General features: G+C 39.9%; 1 protein-coding gene across 7 annotated transcripts in view; it reads right to left on the bottom strand.

The window, feature by feature from the left end:
- FAM168A (family with sequence similarity 168 member A) overlaps positions 1-24,653 on the bottom strand; it is a 240,668-nt gene that overhangs the window by 178,509 nt on the left and 37,506 nt on the right. The window contains exons 1-2 of one of the 7 annotated variants that reach the window (XM_004768086.3): positions 19,926-20,239; positions 10,022-10,076 (exon numbers count right to left, since the gene is read on the bottom strand). The exons of 1 other annotated variant lie outside the window; for it this stretch is intronic. The gene's annotated coding sequence lies outside the window, so the exon portion shown is untranslated. Of the gene's footprint in view, positions 1-10,021; positions 10,077-19,925; positions 20,252-24,653 lie in introns of those variants that run through there. 5 more of the 7 variants (XM_004768085.3, XM_004768088.3, XM_045071465.1 and 2 more) reach the window with 5 other exon arrangements.

Here is a 24,653-nt window from a genome sequence, read left to right on the forward strand (position 1 = left end):
CTTTGTTGAATTTATTAACTATATGCCCAACACCAAACTAAACACTTTCTCTAATTATCTCATTTAATCCTAATAACTATATACTGCAAATACCACTATATTCCCTCAAAGACAGATAAAATGAGTTACAGAAAGATTAAGTAACTTTGAAGGTCACAAAGCCAGTAAGTGCCACAGCTGGTAAACTCACCTTGCAAAATTATTCAGCATAATAAATTTGAAGAAGGAAGTAAAATACTAGTAGTATTAATACAATATAAATGACAAAAAGCTCCCTCTATTCTGTAAAGCAAGGTTCTCTACAAAAGTCTATTGTATTAAAAGGAAAAATATTTTTAAATATTCTACAAATTATGAGGAAAATGTAATTCTGAAACATTAAAATCCAAAGCTGGCACAGAGGTAAGAAAGGACCTCTTTCCACTTTGGTTTATTGCCATCCAAGCCACTCAGAACCACATTCGGTATTTTTTCAGTGACCACACTGTAAGTATCTTCAGCAGTATCTTCCCTAATATCACAGAACCAAAGTTTTGTGGATGCTAGACTTAAAAGCCTTTGCCCTAATTCATGATGCCAATAGTGTTAGTACTTAAGAAAATGACATCTAGGGGTGCCTGGGTGGCTCAGTGGGTTAAGCCGCTGCCTTCAGCTCAGGTCATGATCTCAGGGTCCCGGGATCGAGTCCCGCATCGGGCGCTCTGCTCGGCAGGGAGCCTGCTTCCTTCCCTTCCTCTCTCTCTGCCTGCCTCTCTGCCTACTTGTGATCTCTCGCTGTCAAATAAATAAATAAAATCTTTTAAAAAAAAAAAAAAGAAAGAAAATGACATCTACAAACTAATATACCCAGTCTTTTTTTCACTTATTTCTAGACTGGATAAGAAAACTGATGCTCCAATCTGTCAAAATACTATTATCACTGAATAAAAAACAAAAACCAAGATACAATATTTGTGTTTAACATTTATGAAGTTCTTTCTCATGTCTTAAATGATTATTCATGATTACTAACATTATTATTGATATTATTACTGATAATAATTATTGACATGATTATTCTCACTTTAGAGGGTAAACACCCTGAAATTCAGAGTACTTTAACAACTTTCCCCAAGTCAGAGAGCTAGTAAGTAGCTGAGCTGGAGTTCAATCTAGGTTTTCTGACTCTACATCTAGAATCTTCCACATACCAAACCCATTCCTCCTCAGATATAAGCTCAGGTGTCTACTCCTCCAAGAACTCTTCCCTGAAAAAGGTACTAACACCTCCCTCTTTGCTAGTTATTTTATAGCATCTATAAAACACTGAATGTAATGTATTTGTTTATACCTTTTCCCTTGCACCAGAGAGCCCCTTGGAGACAGAGACCACATCCTACTCATCTCATCAGAACCCACGTAGCACATGGGGTGCCTGGGTGGCTCAGCTGGTTAAGCGTCTGACTCTTAATCTCAGCTCAAGTCTTGATCCAGGGTCATAAGCTCAACCCTTAGAAGAAAGAAAAGAAAAGGAAAGGGAAAAGGAAAAAGAAAAAGAGCAAAAAATAGGAGAAGGAAAGAAAGAAAAAAACTTTCCTAGCACAGAGTGTAACACCCATGTTAACTAAATGAATGCATCCATAAATGATTATTTTTATCCACTACTAAGACTTTAGTTAGCAAAACCTTTTTTGTTTTTTTGTTTTTTTTTTTTTAAGCCATAATTTAAATCACCTGTCAGGAACCACTAAGGGCTTAACAAGATAGTCATAAAACCCCACATTTCCTGAAGTCTCAGTCATCCCACCACCATGACTGATAAATCAAATCCTATATTTAGGGTCAAAAAATCAAATGCACAAGCTAAGTCCTGATAAAATTTAGTTTTGTGGCATTTGTTTTATGTTACCTAAAAGTTAAAATTGACCCAAAGGTTAGTAAAGAGGAAACTTGGAAGCACAGAAAAGAACCAAGAGTTAGAAAAGCAATCAAAAGGTCCCAACTTCTTCATTTACCAATAATACCTTGACTCATTTCAAGTGAGAATCTAGGATCTACCACAAATCAAGTTCTGAGAATCTACATGTCTACTGTGAATGGCTCCACTGATCCCACCGCGGACAAAGAATAGCAGGAGAGTGGACTGAAGCGTAGCAGAGACAAGACTTGGGGGAGGGGGATCAGAAAAGCCATTCTACAAAAACTAAGCCTAGAACAATATGGAGTAAATGCAGTCAGTTGGGAAATTACAGCTGCTAACAGACTAGACAGAAACTATGGATTCACTCAACAAGATCTTACTGATGTCGGAGTTCCAAAAATGGGTCCTTGAGAAAAAAGGTGATCAGATAAAATCCCTGCTCCCTGCAAGTGGAGGAAATCAATAGATAATAAATACACAATTACAATCAGAGCAAACCAGAGATAGGGTACCCAATCCCAACCTGGGAAAAATCAAGGAAAGCTTTCTAGAAAAGGTTAACTCCTAAGCTAAGTCTTAAAGTCCAAGTAGGAGTTAGGTCAATTAAGATTTACAAAGAGATGGGCGCCTGGGTGGCTTAGTGGGTTAAGCCGCTGCCTTCGGCTCAGGTCATGATCTCAGGGTCCTGGGATCGAGTCCCGCATCGGGCTCTCTGCTCAGCAGGGAGCCTGCTTCCCTCTCTCTCTCTCTCTCTGCCTGCCTCTCCATCTACTTGTGATTTCTCTGTCAAATAAATAAATAAAATCTTTAAAAAAAAAAAAAAGATTTACAAAGAGATTAGGGACCCGTGGGTGGCTCAGTCTGTTAAACCTCTGCCTTTAGCTCAGGTCATGATCCCAGGATCCTGGGATCGAGTCCCACATCAGGCTCCTTGCTCAGTGGGAAGCCTCCTCTGTCTGTCTCTGCCAGCTTGCGCACGTGCGTGCATCCTCTCTCAATCTCTCTCTCTCTCTGACAAATAAATAAATAAATAAATAAAATCTTAAAAAAAAAAATTTACGAAGAGATGTCCAGGCCCAAAGAAGAACGTGTTCAAAGACACTGAAACAAGAGGCATGGCACATCTGGAGAACTGAAAACACAGCACAGTGTACATTTCATTAGTATTAGTGATAAAATGTCTAACACAGGAGGAGAGGCAAACAATGACAGTCAAGAGGGAGACAGGGAGATGTTATTTAACAAACTGTCTTATATGTATTAGGGAACCTAGACCTCATCTCAAAGTTTTTAAGTGTTCAAGGGTTTCACGCTAACTCCCATCTAGGAGACAGTGTACTTACACTGATACTTCACTGAAGGGGTGTCGGGCTTTCAGATATGTTCATTTAGAACAGGTAAGTTTTCCTCTCCAAAACTCCATAGCTTGACCAAAATGTACTGTCTAAGCCATAAGTCCCAAAAAGATGGATACTACCATCACCATAAATAAATGCAGAAAAATATATAAAACATTTGCCTCTTTGGTTCTGGGTACTATAGAAAAATACTGCATCTTCTCACTGATGACTGGTTAGAAAAAATTTAGAAAGGGGTATTTGTCACATTCACTGACATTTTTTTTTTTTTTAAGATTTTATTTATTTATTTGACAGACAGAGATTACAAGTAGGCAGAGAGGCAGGCAGAGAGAGAGGGAGAAGCAGGCTCCCCGCAGAGCAGAGAGCCCGATTCGGAGCTTGATCCCAGGACCCTGGGATCATGACCTGAGCCGAAGGCAGAGGCTTTAACCTACTGAGCCACCCAGGCGCCCCTCACTGACATTTTTAAATTAGAAAAAATTATCAACCTCTGTGAACTCTCCAGAACAATCCAACTTATTTCATTTAGACTACAAAGTTTAAAAAGTTGATGGAGAGTTAAAGGTCATCATATCTGCTCTGCTCTGGCTCACCAAGAAATTCAGACAAAACAGCGCAAATTAAAGCTTCATTGCCAGGAAGACCAAGCAAACTACAAACAGAAAACAAATCCCAAAATACAAAACCCAATAATATAAATGCTTTAGGGGCACCTAGGCTGGCTCAGTCAGTGGAATATATGTGACTCTTGATCTTGGGGTTGTGAGTACAAGACATACATTGGGTGTAGAGATTACTTAAAATTCTTTTTTCATCTTTAAAAAATGCTTTAAAAATCAAAACACTGTTCCAGTAAGTCATATTAAATCCTATACTTCATGGGCTCCTGGGTGGCTCAGTGGGTTAGGCCGCTGCTTTCGGCTCAGGTCATGATCCCAGGACCCTGGGATCGAGTCCCGCATCGGGCTCTCTGCTCAGCAGGGAGTCTGCTTCCTTCTCTCTCTCTCTGCCTGCCTCTCTGCCTACTTGTGATCTCTCTCTGTCAAATAAATAAATAAAATCTTTAAAAAAAAAAAAAATCCTATACTTCATTCTAGAAGGATAATATGAATAGCAGCTAGCATTTATTGAGTAATTAATATATGATAAACATGGTATTAAGATTTTATATGAATTACTTCATTCAATCCTCATAACTACCAGGAATTATCTACTAATATTATCACCCTTCTATTTTCTTCTTAATTTTATTTATTTATTTGAGAGAGAGAGAGTGTGAGAGCACAAGCAGGGGGAGCAGCAGAGGGAAAGGGAGAAGGAGGTTCCCTGCTGAGCAGGGGACCACCTCCTCCCCCCAATGTAGGGCTCATCCCAGGACCCTGGGATCATGACCTGAGCCAAAGGCAGATGTTTAACTGCCTACGCCACCCAGGCACCCCTGCCCTTCTCCTTTTAATGATTAAAAAAACAAGGCACAGAAAATGAAGTAACATGTCCAAGACCTCACAGCTAGTAAGGGGGAAAGCAAGAGCAAAATAGATGCATTACCTATTTCTGAAGAGATCAATAACAATGCAAGGAACGTTCCTATTATATCTCTTCGATTCCTAAATATCCAAATTAAATAATTTTATAGAGCTTATCACCAAGAAGGTTGACCGTTTCCCCCACAGCAAATGGTGACCAGACCGTAAAGGGCAAATTTTGTGGCATCAATATCAATCTACACAGTAGCCCAGAGGGATCAGGTTACTACATCTTACTCTGTGGATGTTTTTTTTTTTTTTTTAAGATTTTATTTATTTATTTGGCAGAGAGAGAGGGAGAGCACAACCAGGGGAGTGGCAGAGGGAGCAGCAAACTCCCCACTGAGCAGGGAGCCTGAAGCAAAGCTCTGTCCCAAGACCCTGGGATCATGACCTGAGACAAAGGCAAATGCTTAACCGACTGAGCCACCTAGGCGCCCCCTACATCCTCCTCTGTAAAAACTGGTTCACTCATTTATCAGACTCATTTGTTTTTTGTTTTTTTTTAAAGATTGTGCAATTAAGGGGCGCCTGGGTGGCTCAGTGGGTTAAGCCGCTGCCTTCGGCTCAGGTCATGATCTCAGGGTCCTGGGATCGAGTCCCGCATCGGGCTCTCTGCTCAGCAGGAAGCCTGCTTCCCCCTCTCTCTCTCTGCCTGCCTCTCCATCTACTTGTAATTTCTCTCTGTCAAATAAATAAATAAAATCTTTAAAAAAAAAAAAAAGATTGTGCAATTAAGTTCCAAGCTGAACTAGCTTTTTTTATGAAACACCATTTTTACTTGAAAGAACAACTGGCAGACAAACTATGATTATTCAGACTTCCATGTTCAGCAGACACTTTTTCAAAAATGAACAATGTGAGTCTCACTTCATGGAAAACAACTGTCACTATTTCTTGCCAATGCTAAAATTTGAGCTCTGAAGCAAAAATTAGAAAAGACTTGTCTGATAAGATTGGTGGAAATAGGGGCACCTGGGTGGCTCAGTGGGTTAAGCCTCTGCCTTCCGCTCAGGTCATGATCTCAGGGTCTTGGGATCAAGCCCCTTGTCAGGCTCTCTGCTCAGCAGGGAGCTTGCTTCCCTCTCTCTTTTTGCCTGCCTCTCTGCCTACTTGTGATCTCTCTCTCTCTGTCAAATAAATAAGTAAAATCTTTAAAAAAATAAAAAAAAAGATTGGTGGAAATATAAACCAATGTGATTTTTTTGACATTATGTATTAGAATGCATCAACATTTAGAAGGTCTGCATAATTCAGTAAACCAGTATTTTCCAAATGACCAATGCATGATGCTACAAAATCATGCATAGGTAGATCACTCAAAGTACAAAACAAATTGATGATTTTAATGTAATACAACATGAAAAGCTCACTGATACAGTTTCAGATTCTATAACATAATGGACCTTTAAGAAACTAACAGTTGTCAAGTCTTGGTGTAGTATCAAAAAGTAATATCCACAATTACCTAAAAAGGCAATTAAAACAGTCCTTCCGGGGCACCTGGGTGGCTGAGTGGGTTAAAGCCTCTGCCTTCGGCTCAGGTCATGGTCCAGGGTCCTGGGATCAAGCCCCTCATCAGGCTCTCTGCTCGGTAGGGAGCCTGCTTTCCCCCCTCTCTCTCTGTCTATCTCTCTGTCTACTTGTGATCTCTGTCAAATAAATAAATAAAATCTTAAAAAAAAAAATAGTTCTTCCTCTTCTAGCCACATTACCTATGTGGGACTAGATTTTCTTAATATATTACATACAAAACAATCAACTGCAAAACATTTAATGTAGAAGCAGATATATATCCAGTCAGGTGTCAACTATACTCCAATTAAAAATAATAAATAAATTAAATGTGTGTGTGTGTGTGTGTGTGTGTTCAGATGGTAAAAAGACTGGAAAAATATAAAATATTATCCTTCTGACTTGGAATAATATAGTTACTTTCATAAAAATATCCAATTATTTAATGTATTTGATATTTTTAAGTAAGTTAATACTTTTTAAATTTCAGGGGTTTGGGGGCACCTGGGTGGCTCAGTGGGTTAAAGCCTCTGCCTTCAGCTCAGGTCATGATCCCTGAGTCCTGGGATCGAGCCCCACATCGGGCTCTCTACTTAGCAGGGAGTCTGCTTCCTCCTCTCTCTCCTCTCTCTCTCTCTGCCTACCTCTCTGCCTACTTGTGATCTCTGTCAAATAAATAAATAAAATCTTTAAAAATAAAATAAAATAAATTTCAGGGGTGTTTTTTTTTTTTTGTAATCTCTACACCCAATATGGAGCTCGAACTCACAACCCCAAGATCAAGAGTAGCATGTTCTTCCAACTGAGACAGCCAGGTGCCCCCAGTTTTAATCTTTAATACAGCAAAATTGATAGATAAAACCCACAAATGAAGACCACAAATTTGTAGTCTTCAATAATTAGCAAGAGTGAAGATACTAAAATGCTTGAGAACTACTGCTAATATGTCAATGAGCATAAACAATCTATTGTTATACACAAAAATGTAAATAAATCACAGTGAGTGTAAAAAGCCAGTCATATCTTATGAACGTTCAAATAGGCAAAAATAATCTATGGTATTAGAAGTCAGAATATTGGTTATCTAGGAGAAAGGGGAAACGTTCCTTTTCTTTTCTTTTTTTTTTTTTTTAATTTATTTATTCATCAGAGTGAGAGAGCAAGAAAAAGAGAGAGTGTATACAAGCAGGGGGAGCAGCAGGCAGAGAAAACACAGCAGGCTCTCCGCTGAGCAAGGAGCCTGATGTGGGGCTCCATCCCAGGATCTTGGGATCATGACCTGAGCCAAAGGCAGATGCCCAACTGACTGAGCCACCCAGGCATCCCATGTTCCCTTTCTTGATCTGAGTGCTGGTTATACTTTCTGTGCACCTTTTTCTATATAGGTTACATACATCTCAATACAATTTATTTTTTTAATTCCAGTATAATTAACATGCAGTATTATATTAGTTTCAGGTGTATAATATAGTGATGCAACAATTCTATACACTACTTAGTGCTCATGATAATAAATATACTCTTAATCCCCTTCACCTGTTTCACTCCCCCCATACAACTTCTTTTTAATTTATACATTCTATATAAACATACACACATACACAACCAACCTTAGATTCATCTACAAAAATTCTGTTAGCACTGGTTGGGGTGGAACTGGGGCATGTCTTTTCATCTTTCCTTTTTTTAAACAGCTCCTCCAGTGATTCTAATGTGTAGCCAAATACTTACCACTCATCTAAGTAGACTAAAAAATACTGACCTCAGAGTTTAAAACTATAGAGTTTAAAACTACAGAGGACTTTGGAACAAGGCAGATTGGATTTTTAATACATGCTCTCTTCTCTTCCTGGCTATGTAACCAAATGCAAGCTACTTTATCCCTACAAGCCACAGTTGCTCCAGTTTCCTCTTCTGTAAAATAGGCACAATACCCTATAAAGGGTAAATGTGACAATTAAATTATAAAAGGGAAAGAAAATACCCAGCACGTTACCTACTACAAATACTCAAGTTTTAGGTCCCTTTTATCTTTGCATCTCCATCTCTACTAGTCCTAAGGCCAGTCAAATTACCCTTGAGTCTTGATTTCTTCATCCTTAAGGAAAATAATTCAACATGACACACCTATGCACTACAGGTCAAGTAAAATACAAAAATTATGTTTGCAGGGGCATGGGGGTGGCTCAGCCTGTTACGCATCTACCTTCGGTTCAGGTCATGATCCCAGAGTCCTGGGATCAAGCCCCACATGGGGCTCCCTGCTCTGCAGGAAGCCTGCTTCTCCCTCTCCCACTCCCCCTGCTTGTGTTCCTTCTCTCTCTGTGTCAAAAAATAAATAAAATCTTTAAAGAAATAAAATAAAATTACATTTGCAGAAATAAAAGTATATTTACAGACAGATTTTTGCTATAAATTTAAAATAAAAGAAGAAGGACAAATTAGAAAACTATGATATGTGGGGCACCTGGGTGGTTCAGTCAGTTGAATGTCCAGCTCTTGGTTTCACTTCAGGTCATGATCTTGGGGTGGTGACACCAAGCCCCATGTAGGATTTCTTACTCAGAGCAGAGTCCACTGGAGATTCTCTCTCTCCCTCTGCCTCTTCCCTATGCCCCTCTCCCAATTCAAAGAAGCACATACTCTCTCTAATAATAAATAAAATCTTAAAAAAAAAACTAGGCTATGTGAAAAAATGATAAAACAAAGGCTAGAAAATATGAGCATCAGCAGAAACAGTTAAGCTTGAAGGACATGATCAGAAAGCAAATAAAGATCATAATCTTGAGTCAGTCAGAGATTGAAATTTACTGTAAAAAATTTATCAGCCACAATTCCTTAAAAATCTTCATATCTGGGGTGTATGGGTGGCTCAGTCAGTTGAACATCTAACTCTTGATTTCAGCTCAGGTCACAATCTCAGGGTCATGGGATTCAGTTCCTTGCTCAGTAGAGAGTATGCTGGTGATTCTCTCTCTCCCCCTCTCCTCACCATGCTCTTGGCTCACATTCTCTCTCGAATAAATAAACAGGGGCGCCTGGGTGGCTCAGTTGGTTAGGCATCTGTCTCCAGCTCAGATCATGATCCCTGGTCCTGGGATCAAGTACTGTCAGGATCCCTGCTCAGTGGGGAGTCTACTTCTCCCTCTCCCTCTGCCCCTATCTCCCCCACCACTTAATGCTCTCTCTCAGTTAAATAAATAAAATATTTTTTAAAATAACAAAAAAAAATATTTAAAAAGAAAATGTCCATATCTAAGAAAAAAACACAATCTATATCGTCATAAAAATAGGCATATTCCGACAGGACCCAGATATCTGATTAAAGAGGGAGGAAGGGGAGTTGTATAGGAGCTTTATAAACCAAAGTGTTCTTACAACATCTTCATACAAAGATCAATGGCCCATTTAGTAAAATGTCCAGCTTTTAGATAAACAGCATGGTAGTCTGACCAAAAAATTCCTGTATAATTGTTCTCTACACTAAAGATATGTATAATTACCCAAGGCACTAAATTTTATAATAAATAAAACAAGGGGCGCCTGGATGGCTTAGTCATTAAGCATCTGCCTTCGGCTCAGGTCATGATCCTAGGGTCCTGGGATTGAGCCCCAACATCAGGCTCTCTGCTCTCCACTGTCTCTCTCTCTCTGTCAAATAAATAAATAAAATCTTTTAAAAATAATAATAATAAATAAAACAAGAAATATGACCTTACCTTAATCTCTTTGATCTTCAATATTCTACCACTTAAAAGTTTGATTTCTGATAGCCTGTGAGTTAAGAATGAAACATAAGAGGAGAAAAGAGGAAGAGCAGGAAGAAGATGGGAAGGGAAAGGAGGAAAAGGAAAAGAAGAAGAAATAATATAGACTGCATGTGACCCACAAAGCCTAAAATTTTTAGTGAAAGCATTTACCAACTCCTGAATATACCCTCTTACTATTTCTACTTCTGAACCTTGTGCTACACACCATCATCACCACTAAACCCTTTATCAATCCAATTAAATTCTAAGTTCCATTCTAAACAAATTAAAAAACCACATTGGAAAAAATACCATCTCACTCCTAAGTAGAATCTCATAGTACTGGCTTATTATCTGTCCTTACTAGGTTCAGTACAAAAACTACTCACTCGCTACTTGGGATGCACCCTCCAGGAGCGAAAACTATGACAAAGACAGGAGTCCCTGCCATCAAGACACTTCGAGTTAACTGAAGTAGCAAACAAAAACAGTTCACTTACATAACAGAGTATTATGACAGAAGCAGGCATTGGAGGACTCCTGGAACAAAATGGGGCAGTTGGGGCAATCTTAAGGGTTCTGAAAGGTTTCTTAGGAGAGATGCACCCAACCCCCAGGAAAAATGGCACGAACAAAGGTCTGAAATTGCAAGGTGTCTGTAGGAACTACATGCTACTCAGTATTATCAGCCATAGGAAGAGTACAGGTAGGAGAAGTACACAAGAACAGGTCACAAAAGGCCTAATAGGTTATGCTAAGGAGCTAGCATAGAAGTCCTAATAGTCATGCTAAGGAGCTTAGACTTTAGAGCCAATAAAAGATTTCAGCAAAAGAATGATGTAGACATATACCTCTACTGGATACATTCTAGCTGCTGAGTGAAAGGTTTACTAGATGGGTAATACAGAAACCAGTTAGGAGACTATTGTACTTGTCCAGGTGGGATCAGGGTCTGAACTAAGGTGGTAATTAGGAAAGGAAAGGAAAGATGAATTTCAGAAATACTTAGGAAGACTTCTTTTTGGCTGTGAGAGATAAGGGAGAAGACTAAGGGCACAAGAATATGCAATGGGGAAAAGGCCGTCTCTTCAACAAACGGTGCTGGGAAAACTAGACAGCTACATACAAAAGAATGAAACTGGGCCACTTTCTTGCAGCATACACAAAAATAAACTCAAAATGGATAAGGACTTAAATGTGAGACCTACAACCTTAAAAATTCTAGAAGAGAGCAGAAGTAGTAATTTCTCTGATATGGGCCATAGTGAGATTTTTCTAGAAATATCTTCTGAGGCAAGGGAAATAAAAGCAAAAACAAACTACCGGGACTAAATCAAGATAAAAAGCTTCTGCACAGTAAAGGAAACAAAAGACAATCTACTGAACGGGAAATGACAGTTGCAAATGATATACTCAATAAATGATTAGTTTCCAAAATATATATAAAGAACTTATACAACATCAAAAAATAATAATAATCCAATTTAAAAACAGACATTTCTCCAAGGACATACAGATGGCCAACAGATACATGAAAAAATGCTCAACATCATTAATCATCAGGGAAATGCAAATCAAAACCACAATGAGGTATCACCTCACACCTGCCACGCAAGAAACAAGTGTTGGCAAGGATGTGGAGGAAAAGGAACACTTGCGCACTGTTGGTGGGAATGCAAACTGGTGTAGTCACTGTGGAAAACAGTATGGAGGTTTCTCAAAGAGTTAAAAATAGAACTACTCAATGATGCAGTAATTCCACTACTGAGTATTTACCCAAAGAATACAAAAACACAAATTCAAAAGGATACATGCAGCCCTATGTTTATTGCAGCATTAGTTACAACAGCCAAATTATGGAAGCAGTCCAGGTGTCTGTCAACAGATGAATGGATAAAGAAGATGTGGTATATATACACAATGGAATATTACTCAGCCATAAAAAAACTGCCATTTGCTACAACATGGATGGATCTAGAAGGTGCAACGCTAAGTGAAATAAGTCAGGGAAAGACAAATACCATACAATTCCACTCACCTGTGGAATTTAAGAACAAAACAAAATAAAAAAAGAAATAAACCAAAAAAAGACTCTTAACTATGGAAAACAAGCAAATGATTAACGGGGGGGGGGGGGGCAAGGTGAACAGAGAAGGGGGTTAAGAGTACACTTATCATGATGAGCAATGAGTAACAGGAAGAATTGTTGAATCACTGTATTGTACACCTGAAACTAACATAACACTGTATGTTAATGATATTGGAATTAAACTAAAAAAAAAAAAAAAAAAAGACATGGCACAGATTCATTAGCCTGTATGATTAGATGGAGTGCATTTAAGTTACAAAACTACAGAAAGAGACGATTTTAACTTTTTGTTTGGGGAGGGATACAGAATGGAAGAGATTAGAAGTGGACAGGAAAATGAACTATGTTTCAGACCTACTGAATCTGAGGTAAATCTAAATGGATATATGTAGATAGCCAAAAGCCAGTAACATTTACAAGTCTGGAGCTCAGCAGAGAGCTCCAAGCTAGAGATATTTCATTAGCATATGGGTAGCCATTAAAGCCAACAGAATGGGCAAGACTACTTAAGGAAAGAATCTTAAAAAGTTCAATGAGGGGCACCTGGGTGGCTCAGTGGGTTAACATCTCTGCCATTGGCTCAGGTCATGAACCCAGGGTCCTGGGATCAAGCCCCACATTGGGCTCTCTGCTCAGTGGGGAGCCTGCTTCCACCCCCCTCTCTCTGCCTACTTGTGCTCTCTGTCAAATAAATAAATAAAATATTTAAAAAAAAAAAAAGTCCAGTGAGCCAAGGAACCAACCCTAAGGAATATCAACATTTACTAAGAGAGCAAAAACAATAAAGATTTCTTCTTAAATACCAGCTAGTTTCAATAGCTTCAAAAATCTCTTCTTGCTATGGAAAGAACAACACTGGAAAGAACAAAAACCAAAAAACGTATTCATTAGTATAACTTGTCTAATAGACAAAGTAAAGATTAAGAAATTCAGTAGAAGAGGGCTTTCCAGGTAAAAGAAATAGAATACAGAAAGAACAGGAGCATGACAGCACAGTATATTTGGGGATTTGCTTATTTGGTCTTACAGTAGGTATGCATGTTAGAAAGGCCTTAAAAAGGGGTACAGACCAAGGCCTACAAGAACACTGGGAGGGAACAATCAAGATTGTGGTTTGACTTCATGAACCTTTCTTAAGCTCTCCTTCGCAACACATCCAAATCTCCTTCAAGTCTCACCTCAAGCATTAACTCCTTCAAGCACCTCTCTCTTCCCTGCTCCCCCTAGCAGATCAGGCCACAACCACCACCATCCTCCCTGCCCCTTGTTCATGCCCCCACTATAGCACTTATCCTACTAAGCTATGCTATGGCAATGTGTGGCATGTCCATCTTCCAAAAAAAACTGACTATAAATTCCTTAAGAGCAGGGAAATTTAATTTTTGTATGCCATATTTCCAGCACTTCTTCACTGCCATCTAATAATAACTCAGTATGTTGTCTGTTGGACAGATGTCTTAAACATATCTGCCGCAGACAAGACTACTAGCTCTTTGACCTTGGAATGTACTGCAGTTGTGGATTTAGGTTTTTGTTCTGCTTTACTTGTGATAATATTAAAATAATGTAAAATGAGTGTGAGGAGATACAGCCCAGGAAAACACTGAATAACAAAAGAACAGCCTACAGAAAAATTTAAACAATTCATAAATTTAAACAATTCAAAAGTAAAATAAAAATAATAGTCATAGCTACCATATTAAGTACCAATTATACGTGTGCCAGTCAAGGTTCCAGGTTCTCTGTCCTTCTTACCTCGTTTAACCCATAGGACAAATCAACAATGGAGTATTATCTCCCTTCTGCACATGCACAGATAATTTACCTCACTTTACTACCCTATCTTGTTAATAAGTTACAGGTAGAAAACTGAGTTTTGTCAGGAAAATGAAGAGCAAACATTGTATACTGCATTCTCCACTTTAATACAGCCTCAATTATTTCATTTTGAGATGACAGCACAGTTATAGCAGAACCATGTCCCATAAATTAACCAGGAGAAAGTCTTCTAGCCCCTTCTCTGCCCCAACAATTTTCAAGTCTCAAGGGAGAAATTGTGAACTGTCCATATACTCCTGCCTCCAAGAAGAACCTTTCAGAAAAGTAATAAACCAAACATAACAAGCTTTGTACCTCTGCATGGGGATTTCAATTTTGAGGGGGAAAAAAAAAACCCTAACATTTATATAATCCTTTATAGTTTAAAAGGTATTTTCACATTTATTATCTCATTTGAAACCCATTTTACAGATAAGTAAACTGAAGCTCCAACAGACTATTAATGAATTTGGATTTCATATCTCTTAGACAAAAAATTCTCGGTGTTTATGTTGCTAAATTCTGGTATGTATAAGTGATGACTTCCTATTCATGGTTCTCTCTGTACATCAGATGACAGACCCTCCTGGACAAACAGGAAAGGATCAATGTACTAGGCACAAAAAAACGCACAAAAATTCTGACCCAAAGAGTTAAGTAACTTATCAAAGTATGAAATGAAGTGCTAAGGTGATAAAACAAAGAATTAGTATTTAGTAAATAAAGAACTGTCAATGAGGTAAAAGCTCTAAGAAAGTGCTGTTTCACAGCTCACAAAGGCTGCTATTTACCCCCTCCCATTCCTATTTCCAAGTATGATTGACCCACATCTGGATAATCTGATTAGCCATAAATGCAAACTGGCTTCCTCGTGCTATCTAGACTATGCCTGTGTGTGTGTATGTATGTGTACACATACATCGACTGATATGTGTATTTATTTTTTTATTTACACATACATATAAATAAGTATTGATAATGGGATTATAGAAAATAATTTTGCCTCCTTTTACTTATTTTTTTCAAGATTATATTCATTTATTTATTTGACAGAGACACAGCAAGAGAGGGAACACAAGCAGGAGGAGTGGGAGAAGGAGAAGCAGGCTCCCTACCAAGCAGGGAGCCTAATGTGGGGCTCAATCCCGGGACCCTGGGATCATGACCTAAGCTAAAGGCAGACGCTTAACAACTGAGCCACCCAGGAATCCCTCCTTTTACTTTTTATAATTTCCAAGTTGTACCATGTGTATATGCTATTTTAATGGTGGAAGAAATAAAGCTCCTTTAAAATTAAAAAATAATAGATAAAAATTGGGGCACCTGGGTGGCTCAGTCAGTTAACCACCTGCCTTGAGCTCAGGTCATAATCCTGGAGTCCTGGGATTGAGTCCCACATTTCTCTCCCCCTGCCCTTCCTCTCTGCTAGTGCGCGTTCTCTCTCTCTCTCAAATAAATAAACCTCTTGCAAAAAAAAAAATAATAATAATAATAGATAAAAATAAAGCAAGTCACAAAAGAATACTTACACTATGATTCTATTTATATAAAGTTGCAAAGGTAAAAAAATATATATTGTTTAGAATATGCACTTGTTTTGGTAAAACTATAAAGAATGAAGACAAGAAAGTGAATGATTCACACAAAATTCAGGGAAGTGGTTACTTATGAGGAAGAGAAATGGAGAGACATTCAATCAGGCAGGGAATCACAAGAGGCTTTAAAGGTACTACAGATTTCCTTTTTAAGCCGAACAGGAAAAACATCCATCTTCAATTTGTTCCATTCCTTAAAGATGTATGTTATATGCACTTTATAAATACGGTTTAATTCACAATTTAAAAAGATACAGAGTTAAGAAATCAGAATTTGGGAGCTGTAGCCCAGACTCTTCCACTTACTGTGTAACCTTAAGCAAGTCATTTAAACCCTCAGAGCAGTTTTTCTTCTTATTTTATAGACGAGGAAGCCAACAGCTAAGACATATGTTTAGTACTTTACTGATTAAAGTTCCTAGACTATGGGGCACCTGGGTGGCTCAGTGGGTTAAAGCCTCTGCCTTCAGCTCAAGTCATGATCTCAGGGTCCTGGGATCGAGCCCCGCATCGGGCTCTTGCTCCGCAGGGAGCCTGCTTCCCTCTCTCTCTCAGCCTGCCTCTCTGCCTACTTGTGATCTCTCTTGTCAAATAAATAAATAAATAAAATCTTTAAAAAAAAATAAAATAAAGTTCCTAAACTACAAATATGCAAATATGTAAACATGAAAATATCCAAATAAACTGTGAGATGATAATCCAAAGTAATCCTTTAATAAATTATAGAACATAATACCAAAAACTCAATGGAACGATATACAAGGCAATGCACATTCTAATATCTTCCTATCTCATAATAATGGCAACAATATTTTTTAATGTGTACTATGTAACCAACCCACAGTGTTAAATACTTTCCATGGATTATTTTGTTAAATCCTCAAAACAATCCTATGAAATTATTCTCTTAATGCCCACTTTATAGATAAGACCATTGTGCCTAAGGTCACACAGCTAGCAGTGGAAGGTGGACCCACTTCAGAATCCACACCTTTAACCACATTAGTTATGCCTCACTTCTCTCACTATATTTAAATCATCTCTCTCCCAACAATGAAAACTCCTTGACAACTGTTTTTTGTTCATTTTCATCTCCCCTGACATTTAGCAGGTAATAAGTAAATAAACACTGAACAAATAGTTAATATATATAAGGTTTTCAGGTCATAAGGTTATTTTAGGGCATAAACTGAGTTGTTTCCCTTGACAGCCTTGCAAAGTATAGAAGTTTTTGTTTTTACTATTTCAACCATATTTAAGTGTACAATTCAGGAGAAGTAGGTACATTCACAATGTTGTGCAACCATTACCACTAAGTATGAAAGGTTTTTAATGACTTCACTGAAATCACTTAGCTATCAAGTAGTGGAATGGGAAATTTGAACTCAGGACTCTCCACCTCTAAATTCACAGGCCATTCATTACCAAGGAACCTGTCTACCAGTACCTCCTCTGTTCTCTCCTTACCAGAACATCAGAAGAATCAAACAAACACTTTATATACATTTCCACTGTACAGGTGCCCATAGCTGTGAAGGAAGAAAAAATCCACTAAGACATTTCTCCTAAGCGATTAGTTTTCATTTTGAGCTTTCAAAAGCCAGAACTTTAATATAAATATCTCACCTCTAGCTCAAGCCTGCAGATCCACAAAAGCAATGTCTGGACCCCAGAGTAAAGTTATGAGAAATACTTGCATTAGTTAGATTACACTCTCATCAAATTACAGGTAACTGCTCAAACCTGGTCTTTATTATAATAAAGCTTCCTTATAATAAACACTTTCAATTCCAAGGATAAGGCCAACCTTCCATCATTCTGCCTATTTTGGAACTACAAAAAAAAAAAAAAATCCTAAATTTTGGGCATTTTTATGTGCTCCACTGTCAAACCAAAGAAAATGGCTTGTTTACAAGCTGAACTCTGAAGCCTGAACAAAAACAGAATCATTTGATCCTGTTGATGCCAGTTTTATCCTCTTTACATCCCTCCCCACGTTTTCTCAGTCTGAGCTCTAATCAACAGCCACTTCATGTTTAACATATCATAGTTAATGCAATTAAGTGCAGAAAATTGGATCCCTAAAGCTGTTTCCCCCAGTCACACCCCTTTACCTTCCAGCATCACCAATAGGTCATAAGAATAAACATATCATGAAGCTTTAAAGAAAATTGATGAATAGATGGAGACATTGTTGCTGCAGTTAATGCAATGTGCCTATATCAATACCAACCCTTAAAAAAAAAAAAAATGATTCTACATGCTTTATTTATCCACATCTGACAGAATTCTGACCACCTGAATTCCTTTAGAAGAAAATTCGATCTATAGAAATATAGTCCAATTATTTTAAATCTTATCGAGTAATGCCAAAAGAGAATCAAATGAAAAACTCCATCAATACCAAACCATTTCACCAATGAATATTTATGACATTTCCATATTTCCTGTCTTCTCTATGTTTACATAAAGCAGTGGTGCCAAGATTCATCTCAGGATTATTAGCCTGCAATATAATGATGGGCCTAATTGCCTTGCAAACCAGGACACCAATAAATGGAGTCTTCAGACAATCAATTTTAAGGTGGGAGGGAGGCCTAAGCTCTTTCTACATACGTGCACATTGCCTGACTAGAAAATAAATTCAGCCTCATATTTTTCAGTGTCATTCATGGGTTCTCCAGCAAAGAATGCTCCCTTAAATACCCCAAGCTCATCAAATTTATTTAATTCCAAATTCCAGGACTAATTTTTAAATGCACCAAAGGGACGGCAGAAAAGAGAAGGCAGAGACATCCTACAGAAAGATTATCTATCACGTTCCAGTTTTATCTTCTCCACCTTTAGTTCAAGAGTAGGTTTTTTTCCCCAAACTTTCTTTTTATAATAAATGAATAGAAAACACCCTCCCCTGCTTAATTCTGCTTTAACTGAAGCCCCTCTTAACTTTATCCTTAGGGTTGATTTACTAATAATATTAATACAAATGAAACAAAAAGACTGAAATAACAGCTTAAGACGTTCTCTAGGAAAGAGTCTTTAATGCACCTTCTCTGTCCCTTGCAAAGTCCCCTCTGATTACTGTACCTCCCCTAACCACAGCCTCCAAAGCTGTCCATTTAAGTCCAACCCCTGACCCCCTGTTTCTCTTGGAGGACATCAGAATCCTTCCTCTCTAGAATCATCCAGTGCACCTCTTCCCAGCCCTGCTCACTGCCCCACTCCATCCTCCCTGCTCCATCCATACCTGCAACTCAAGGTTTCTCACTCGTTAAATAGCCTCTTTGCCACCTTACTATCAGCAACCACCTCTGCAGTTCTATGAGTTCATCTCAGGCACTGCTTCTCCAAAACTCCCTCTGCCACCTCGGCCAAGGGACATTTTCTTTAAGATACCATCCCCCAACCTTGTTCACCACCTACCACTATTCTTTCAGTGAGTATAGCCCAGCAGCGTCTTCTGAGCCCTCTGCCTCAAGCCTGCACCCAAGGAGCCACCATGCCTTTTCCAGTCGTTCTAAAATCACCCTAAATCCCATCTCCTGTACCCATCTCCAATTTCAATCTCTGCCTGACCATTTTGGGCCTAACTTCTAATTTACCCCCCTCCTGCCAGCTCACCATCACACTCCTCTCACCGAAAGTCCCTCCCCCACCAGCTCCTATTCCAACCTCCATGAGCATTCCCCAGAAAAACCCTAAATTCTACTCCTCTGTTCTCCTAACCCACGTTATTCCATAAGTCTCCACAAATCCCACCACCCAGAGATGGCAAACGCCCACTTCCAGCTCAGGTCTCAACCGGTGCCAAGCCCCTTACTCCCAGCTCTACCACCTCCATCAGTCTGCTCTAAGTACACCCCAAATTCCACTCTCATGAATTAACACCCCTCCCCCAGGGTCCTATCCAAACCTGCAATCCCACTGTGTATTGAAATCATCCCCCTACCCTGCACCCCGGCTGGATCCCAAGCTGTCAACTGCTCCAAGCCAACCCCAAATCCATCACCCTCATTCAGTCCCCTCCCCCATTAAAAGCCATCCCACTCCACTCTCATCATCCATCTCGCCCAAAACCATCCCAAATTCCACCCCCACCTCCCAATCTCACGCTCCTGTCCCATATCGGGTCAATCGCTATTAAAAGTCCCCTTCCCTTGTCGCCCCCCCCAACCTGCTTGGGTCCCACCCTCACCCCACCCCCAGCCCCGCACCAGGGCAAGTCTCCCCTGCCAACCCGCCGTTCCATCGCAGCCTCAACCCCCTTCCCCCAACCCGCGCGGGGTCTCAGCAGCCCCCACTCTCATTCTCCATAAGTACCGGCCCAGGCTCCAGGAGAGCGGACCGGGGGAGGAGGGGGCGGTCTCCTCACCGGCTAGCCGCTGCAGGCGAAGACGACGGCGGAGGCGGCGATGCCCTTGTCTTCTCTGGAGGCTACAGTGGCGACGCTCTCGCTCCCTCGCCCGAGTCCAGTAAGGTGGCGGATGGCGCGCAGGGAACGGGAGCCTCCTCCTCAGACTCGGCTCTGAATCCTCTGCAGTAGCCGACGAAGAGCCCGACGGGTGGGGGGAGGGGCGCTCGGCTGCGGGCGAAGGAGAGGGAGGAGGAGGCGGAGGGAGGGGGCGGGGGACCGCTAAGAAGGGCGGGGAAGGAGGAGCCTGCGCGGCGCCGCGACACGTCCCACAGCCTCAGCGCGCCGGGACCACAATTCCCAGCATGCCCTGCTCCGGCCCGCGCGTGGCCTGCGCGGCCTGTGCTGGCAGCCGCGCGCCTTATACCGAGGGGCCGAACCCTTCCTGGTTGCGGACAATGAAGTAAAATCCACCATCCGCTGGCGGCTTCTGTCGGCTCAGAGACCACTTGTGAGGAAAGTTAAGTGCCCTCTTCTCCAAGTAGCAATGTTTGCAGCGTCACCAACCTCTTTACGCTCGAACATACATCCCCGGCTTCGTCCCTGCTGGACTACATTTCCCAGCATGCCCCACAGTCTCCCGCCCTTCTTCCCGACCCTTCTCAAAACGCGGTACTACAGTTCCCAGGGGGTGTGGTGCCTGCGAAATGCTGGGAGATGCAGTTCTCAGTTCTTCCTCCATGTTAAGAAAAATAAGTGAAAGAGAAGAAAAAGGGTGGGAATATGCCAACCCACTGAGAAGAGGCCTAGATGGGATAGATCACCTGAGTCTGTATTCTCTTCGCCATCCCCGTTGCCACTGTCACACCAGAACTAATGCAGCAGGTTCTTCCTGGTCTCCCTGCAATTCAGAGGACAGTTTGGCAACTGAAATCCAAATGTGAAAAGAAGATTTGACCCTGCTCCATTACTTTCCAATTTTTACCTTAAAAAGAGAATGAAACATTTTAGGAAAGATGAATGCACAAGGTGGTTATATGGGATTGCTGATTACAGGGGTAATGTAAATGTCCGTCAATAAGGGCTAGTTAAATTATATATACAAACAATGCAGTAGTAAGCAGCTGTTCAAAATAATGGTATAGATCTATTTATTGACACGAAAAGCTATTCACAATTTATTCTTGAGGGAAACAAATTGATTACAAAACGTTTAAAATGGTATAATTTATGTGATGTGTGAGAGGATGTTCTATAAGCATAGAGGGATTTTAGGAAAGAGGTTCCTCAAAATATCATTAGTGATTATCTTGAAGCAAAGGGTGTCAGGTTTCAAGTAATTTTCATTATCTTACTGCCTGAATTGTTTAAAAAGATCACATAGTTTAAGTTATAAGACTATTTTCAAAAAATGTAATTTCCAAATCCAGCAACCATACTTTGCTGCCTAAAAAGCTTATCATGGGTTCCTATTGCCCTCAGTGGTGCTTCAGGATGAGGCCTTTCTGGTTTTTCTGTGAGCTCAACAGTTCCACTATTAAAACAAATAATGGTAGTAACTTACAATTTATAAAAGACCGTTAAATCAGTACAAAGAATGTTCTCTATTTTCATTGTCTATTCTCAAAATTTTCCTCCTTTTGGTCTTTCTTTCCACAGCCATTTCCTCCTTTTCTCTTCATTCTTGAAACTCAAGCCAAAGTCCTACCTTCCCTAGAACATATTTTAGGCACATTGATCTTCCTTGTATCTGAAATCTTATAGCACTGGTTTTAATCTGTGGGCCAAATATCTCTGTGGAGATGGGGAGTGAGGAGGGAGGAACAGAGTTATTGTAAAGGGTCTGCAAAGCTCTACTTAAAGAAAACATTGTCTATAGACTGAATAAGTAAGTCTTATACTTAAAAACATAATTTGCCGCCTTCTGTGTCCAGCTCTCCTAACATAATGGAATATGGCATCAGACAATCTCTGATGTAGCATAAATCCTATATCCAATTACAGTATTTTTAGATTTTATAAGTCATTATTCCTTGATGTTCTGAAGACCAAAACATTCAAGCTTCACTAGCCAGCCCACTAGAGAACAGCAGGCCTACCTGAGAAAGGCCAGCTTTCCTATATCAGAGGTTAATGCGGTCCACAGCCCCTGCTGCAGCCAATCTCTTCAGCCTCACTCCACCTACTCTACTCTAGTTACACTCCTATTCCTCATGACTCACTTTCCCCAAGTATATCAGGCACTGTCATTTTCAAACTGCCTATCTCATTTTTCAACCTATTAGCCCAGCCTTAAAATACCAGTCCACCCCCACACCCCCCCCCCCAAAAATCCTAGCCCCTCTGCTCCCTTTTCTGAGAATGAGAAAAGTACCTATGATATGTTGACTATGAGACCGGCAAGTCCCTTCCTCTCTCTAAGTGTTGCATTGGCCACTCCCTCTTCTCTCTTTACTCCCTCTCCTCCTTTTTTCCACTTCTACTGGCACAAAATGGGGACTAGGTGAAGATCAGAATTAGAAGGGATCTAATCTGGCGAGCAAGTAAAGCATTATTAGATTTAGAGGCCTAGGTATGAGGAAGTTTACCAGACTAGGAATCTGGGAATCAGATGATAAATCAGACCTTGCTATGAACATGCTGGGTGACCTTTAGTAAGTCTCTTAACTTTTCTGAATCTCGGTGTTTACATCTGTAAATTGGAAGGAATGATTCCTGCCCTGTCACCTCAAAAGTTTATTAGAAGACTCGAATAAAGCAATGAGTTTAAAAGTGCTTTGAAGACTGTAAAGTGGCATTTATAGTCCAAAACCTTCATCTAATTGGAGGATTCTGTCTCCAAAACCCTGCCAAGTGTTGGTAGGTAAACTATTTACTCAGAATTATACCATTATTAATGAAATTATTAAAGTATTTCAGGAATCAACTCTTAAGTCAATTTTAGCCCTTGATAAACTTTCCATATAGCAAAAACAATTTCTGATTTTTCTGAATTTTTTTCTTTATTGAATTTTCATCAAGATATATTTTTTCTATTAATTTGATAAGAAAGGTTAGATTCATCAATTATTTTTTAACTTTATCTATTTTTACTGATTATTCCTTCAGCTATTTTGAAGTTTCTAGTCATTATTTCCACCAATTCCACCTTTTCCTGGAAGAGATTTGAACCACTGTCATTTTTATTTTGTGTCGATTATTTCCACCAAGTGGAATTTCCCCTGGGGTCAACTTTGCAATGTTTAATATTACCAACGAAGATGGGATCATTCAGTTTGCTTTTCCATCCATAATAAATTTTTACCACATGTAGTTTTAGCCATTTTCAGTTTTATTTTGTGCTCATTATTTCTACCACATCTATTTTTTTTTTCCTCTGCAACCCAACCCAAACAAACTCAGGAACAAAATGACAGTGTCAAAATGCTAACCTTTGCCTATTACTATCTGATTAATTGGGATTGTGATATGGTTTTGTATCAGCTATGTTAATGAGTCTGTTTGAGCTCTCTTTTTCTCTCAGAGCATCTCTTTAAGAGCAATGACACATGTGTGAGCTGGACTATTACTTTAAGAATTGCTTTAGGGTTGCCTGGGTGGCTCAGTTGATTAAGCAGCCCACTCCTGATTTCGGCTCAGGTCATGATCTCAGGCTTCTGGGACCAAGCCCCATGTTGGGATCCATGCTCAGCAGGGAATCTGCATCAGGATTCTCTCTCTCCCTCTACCCCTCTCCCTGCTTGCTCCCTCTTTCTCTCTTTCAAATAAATAAATCTTTTTAAGATTTTATTTTATTTATTTGTCAGAGGGAGAGAGAGAGAGAGAGAGAGAGACAGAGCACAAGCAGGTGGAGAAGCAGGCAGAGGGAGAAGCAGGCTCCCAGCTGAAGCAGGAGCCCGATGTGGGGCTCCATCGCAGGACCCTGGGATCATGACCTGAGCCAAAGGCAGATGCCTGACAGACTGAGCCACACAGTCATCCCTAAAATAAATAAATCTTAAAAAACAAACAAACAAATAAAAAGAATTGCTTTAAAATTGCAGGAAAGAGCTGCCTGGGTACCTCAGTTGTTAAGCGTTTGCCTTTGACTCAGGTCATGATCCCAGGGTCCTGGGATGGAGCCCCATGTCAGGCTCCCTGCTTGGTGGGAAGCCTGCTTTCCCTCTCCCATTCCCCCTGCTTGTGTTCCTGCTCTCTTTCTCTCTCTCTCTCTCTCTCTCTGTCAAATAAGTAAATAAAATCTTAAAAAAAAAAAAAAAAGTTGCAGGAAAAATGGACATTAGAGACCATGTTAGGAAAACCAATCTTTAATGAGCCAGGTACTGTGCTGGCATCTAAGATCCATTATCTCATTTAATCCTTCAGCCTAAATTTCCTTCACATGCCCACTTCCTAGTAGAGAAAATTGAGACTCAGAGAGACAGAAAAAGAAGTCAAATTAGGATCAGAAACCTGGTCCTGGTTTAACACTCAGCACAATTTGAATGTTTATAAGTTCCAATGTTGGGGCGCCTGGGTGGCTCAGTGGGTTAAGCCGCTGCCTTCGGCTCAGGTCATGATCTCAGGGTCCTGAGATCGAGGCCCGCATCAGGCTCTCTGCTCAGCGGGGAGCCTGCTTCCTCCTCTCTCTCTGCCTGCCTCTCTGCCTGCTTGTGATCTCTCTGTCAAATAAATAAATAAAATCTTTAAAAAAAAAAAAAAGAAAGAAACATTTAAAAAAAAAAATAAGTTCCAATGTTATGTAACTTA

Source organism: Mustela putorius, unplaced genomic scaffold (assembly GCF_011764305.1).
Source record: "Mustela putorius furo isolate JIRA1106 unplaced genomic scaffold, ASM1176430v1.1 tig00003987_pilon_pilon_pilon, whole genome shotgun sequence".
Lineage (NCBI taxonomy): Eukaryota > Metazoa > Chordata > Mammalia > Carnivora > Mustelidae > Mustela > Mustela putorius.